The sequence below is a fragment of the Mandrillus leucophaeus genome, unplaced genomic scaffold, assembly GCF_000951045.1.
Source record: "Mandrillus leucophaeus isolate KB7577 unplaced genomic scaffold, Mleu.le_1.0 Scaffold111, whole genome shotgun sequence".
Classification (NCBI taxonomy): domain Eukaryota; kingdom Metazoa; phylum Chordata; class Mammalia; order Primates; family Cercopithecidae; genus Mandrillus; species Mandrillus leucophaeus.
Genome location: NW_012099321.1, coordinates 3667544 through 3671936, shown reverse-complemented (window position 1 = coordinate 3671936; position 4393 = coordinate 3667544). Strand labels below are relative to the sequence as shown.

General features: G+C 51.7%; 1 protein-coding gene across 1 annotated transcript in view; it reads left to right on the top strand.

Moving 5' to 3' along the window:
• Positions 1 to 121: 121 nt before the first annotated feature.
• Positions 122 to 4393, top strand: part of LOC105548990 (fibroblast growth factor receptor 1) — a 57000-nt gene continuing 52728 nt past the window's right edge. The window contains exon 1 of the mRNA XM_011993293.1: positions 122 to 174. The gene's annotated coding sequence lies outside the window, so the exon portion shown is untranslated. The remainder of the gene's footprint in view (positions 175 to 4393) is intronic.

The following is a 4393-nucleotide window of genomic DNA, read 5'->3' as shown; positions in this document are numbered from 1 at the left end:
CCACCTCCCGGCTCCCTCCCGGGCGATCCGCGCCCCCCTTGGGTCTCTCCTCCCTTCCCTCCGCCCGCGTCTCCTTCTGCGCCCCCTCCCTACGCTCGTCCCGCCGCTCTTCCCGCTGCCCAACTTTTCCGCCAACTTGCGCTCGGGAGCTGGCGAGGCGGCGGCGGCTCCTCGGTGAGTCCTGGGAAGGACAGGCCCGGGGCGAAGGCGGCGAGGCCCGCGGTTTCCTGGACTGGGGAGGAGGGCGGGAGTGGGCGGCGAGGTGGGGTGCGTTGTGTGTGTGTTGTGTGTGTGTTGCATTCCACTCCATCTCTTTTTGGTCCCCTTTTGGGGATTCACCCCCAATTCAGCAGGTAGCTTTGGGCTCAACGCCAAAAATCCAGGACATTCCTCAGTCCTTTTCCACCCCCGCTAAACCTGGGGTCCGGGTTGTGGGCGAATGGAGTAGGGGATGAACTGCAGAGGACGTGGAGGGCTAGGTTAGCTTCTCTTGGAATAGGCTTTAAGGAGGTGTCGTCACCAAATGGCTGAATCTGCTTGAGCTGAGAGCGAAAAACGACTCCGCTTTCCAGAAGGGGTGATCTTATGACTTGGACGGTCTCTGAGAGGGTCGGAAGTTTGGGGAACGGGAGGACGACCCACAGTCGTTAAGCCGAGGTATGGGACGGGGGCGGGAGGGCCGTTCCGTCCCAATCTCGTTCCTGGAGGTGGGGGAAGGGATGAGGTTTTTGTCCGGTGCGGTTCACTCGGCAGCGATGCGTAGGCTTCTCTGGCCCAGACCCCTCTGCACCCCGCTTCCCCTCCTGTTATGTTTAGGGTTGGGAGAAAAGGGAGGCTACGACCCATGTTTGCAGAGGAATTTGTGGACCTTGTAGATGGGGTTCATATAGAACACACACCCCCTATGAAGCAGCCAGACACTTTTTTGGTGGTGGTGGGGCGGGGGGTGTGAAGCGTGTTTCTTGTTCTGGTCCCAGAAGCTATCAACCCGTTTGAAAAAATTACCACGATGTCTTTCTCCCCCAATCCTCCCCCACCCCCATTTTCCAGATGTAACAGCCGCATCTGGTTCCGTTTCACCCCACACGGGTACACCGCAGCCGCATTATTAACTTCCCTCTTCCTCCCCTCCCCCTCCCCTAAATTGAAACTCGGATTCTTCAACTAGTCTTGACCACCTCCCTCCTTAACATTTCTGGAGACTTGGAGATGCGGCGTTGAGAAAAGAAAGTTCCCTTGGATCCCGAGTTATCTAAGATCTCACTAAGTTAGTTATTCGCCGCCGCTGGTGGGTGGCGGCGGTCGGGGTGCTTTCTGGATTGCGCAGAAAAGAGGCATCTTGGGAGATGGGTCCAAGGTTTTAGGGGGTGGCATTCGCGAACGGTTCATCCGCTAGACTAGGGGAGGCTCTTTGGCTGTGCGTCTGGCCAGAACTGGCCTTGACGATGGAAGTTTCTGGAACCAAAGCGTTGCTTTCTCTCCCTTGTGTGATAGCTGGAGCTGCGAGAGCGCCTGCCCTGCCCGGAGCCCGCGGTCCCCTCTCGGCCGCCCCTCGGTGGCGTCACGCGCCCCTCCCGGAGCGAGCCCAGTGCGCGGGGCCGGGGGCGTGGGCGACTGCTGCCAGAGGCGCTCCCTGTGTGTTTTTAAGGACTGATTTGGGCCGCATCCCCCGGAAACTAAAGTGGGGCGTTTTACCATTTAAGTAACGGCTACAGGTTTGAAAGCGGGGGGTTGGATTGTCCAGTTGTGTTTGGTAATAGTCTTTGAGGCAGGAAAGCGCCTTGTGGTCCAAAGTTGCGGGAGGGTGGAGAGAGTCAGTCTCTCTCACCCTCTTCTTTCCAGCCTCTTTCAAATTGAAAACACTTCTCTGGTTTCCTTCTTTGGGCGGTAGTTTTGGAGGCTGTAATGAAATCGCACTTTCTCTAGACGTGGTAATTAAGGTGACTGTTTCCTCCGCAGATGTGCCCTACCCTTTGCACCTCCGGACCAGGGCTTTTTTTGGAATACTATCTAGCCTTGAGACTGTTTAGCAGAAAGTGGCCATTTTCCTCCCTTGGCCCGGGCTCCCGGTTTCCTCCCTGAGGCTTGTTTAAAAGCGAAGTAGCAGGGCCCCGTGGGACGCGCCTTGGTCTGGTTAATCACCCCCACGGCCGGGTCATCCACCTTCCTCTCAGTGACCGAGGTTCAGCAGCCTCTGCTATTGCCGTCCCGTCTGTGCCGAGGGCCTGCCTCCCTAATGACTTGTTTACATATCCTACCCCCAGTGGGTTAGGAGAAGCTCCGGGGCTGCCCCTGACCCTCCGAGTGCAGGGTGTTTGGGGACCGGGAGGCTGCTGGGGCCTGACTCCAGCTGGGAGGGTTATGAACTGCATCAGTGACGAGCTCCTTGAAATATCTGTTGCATTTACTCTTAGTCATAGCTGAGTGTCAGCTTTTCAATGAGGTTCATCCAGATTGAGAGCCACTTGGACTTCACTGCCTGCTTTTCCAAACATGCCTGCAGAAATGCTCATTTTCCAGGTATTTTTCCCAGTACAGATTCGGACCACAGTGGGCACCGCTTGAACAATCTTAGGGTGCTTCTTTTCCTTGACCTCTGGCCATGGAGGATGTTAGAAAGTTCCATTAGGTGGCCCTTTGATAGCCAGGGAAGCAAAGGCTCAGGAAGAAATGGCGAAGTGTCCCCCACTCCCTAGGGGCAGAGGATTAGATACGTCGGGTGCATCCCTTAGGCTGGGCTAGCTTTATTCCTGGTGGACTCCAGAGGGCAAGAAAATTGAATTGAACACTGGGTAGGCAGACTCAAGCCTTAGAGACCAGGGAAAATCCATGGGTTTTGCTTTTAGTGGTGTGCTCTTTGTTTTCAGTATTGACCTGAAACAAGACTCCTAAAATGGGAGATTTGCTGGTGTGAACTTGGCGGTTTAGCAGCGGGCTTCTCCAAAGGTTTTTTTCTTGCCTCCGTTTCTAAAGTGTCTTTTGTCAAAATGGCTGTTAGTTACAGAACGTCCTAGCAAAGTTTGAGCCTGTTGATGCTGGAGGAAAAGGCATTAGAATTGATTCAAATGTCTTATTCTGAAAGGGCCTCACATCACTTGATGAATTTAATTTCCTCCTGGGAAATTTGTGTCTTGCATTTGTCTTCCCCAGAGCTTTGTAAAAGGCCTGAAAGCACCAGGGACTGGTAGGAGTCCAGATGCAGAGCTTTAGAGAAGATTCTGGTGTTTCCAGAGAGGATGAAATGTCAGACTTGGGCTAGGATATTTGTTTTTCCCCCTAAGGTTGCATCTACTTTAAACAGAAATTCCCTCCTCACCACCATTTCTCTCTCCCCTGCAATGAAAGAAACCATGTTTAGGGCCCTCTCTCCCATTTAATAGCACTCACCTGGGTGAACTATCCCAAGAATTTGGTGGGGTTCCACTCATAGTACATCCTGTCTTCAAGAGCAAGGTTTTCTAGATTATGTGCAGCAGTTGTGTTCGCCAGGCTGGTCTTGAACTCCTGACCTCAAGCGATCTGCTGGCTTCGGCCTCCCAAAATGCTGGGATTACAGGTGTGAGCCACCGTGCCTGGCCACTTATTGCTAATTTTTTATATGTCTTTTACTTCCAAGGACATGTAGACTTTTTTTTTTTTTTTTTAACAGAGACGCAAAAAGTAAGCATTTCTCTTGGACCAACTAAAATTTTGCAAGCTGAGCTGAGTAACTTTCTCCATGTTTATTAAGTACTTGCCCCCTGCCCTCTCAACATGTGAGTAAAGAATGCTCACTGTGGGGAAGAAATAAGTCTTACTCCCATCTGAAGGGAATAATGTTTTGGTATTACTTCCTTAATTCTGAAGAACCAAGTTGTCCAGAAATTTTCTCGGTACCATTTGGACTAGAGTTTGGCTGGTTAACAAGGGATACTAGCTAATTGCTTTTCTCTGATATTCTGAGCCTCTTTTTCTGGAGGAGTATCTGTATCAGTTTCTTTTCATCAGCTCTTTTTTTTCCTTCATTCACTTACTCATCCAGTTAACGAACATGTTGGCATCGCCTGTGTACATACTAGGTGCAGAGGGTGTTAGCAAAGGTTAGGGAGGCACAGACCCTGCTCTGAAGGAGCCTGCAGTTTCATGGGGAGAGAAGAGAATGAAGAACATAAATAACAATCATATCATGTGACCTAAGCACCATGTGAGAGGGGCTAGTAATGTGGTTTGCGAATTTGGAGGAATAAAATCCTCCAGCTAGAAGGCCCAAGAAAGTCTTATGGAAGAGACAACTTCTTAAGGTGGGGTTCAGAGAAAAGGGAAGGCCTGGCCTGTTGCAGAACAAGGAAGGGCAAAGAAGAAAGTCTTGCACAGAGGCATGGAGGTTGCTTCGAGCTGTGGTGCCCTATAGAAA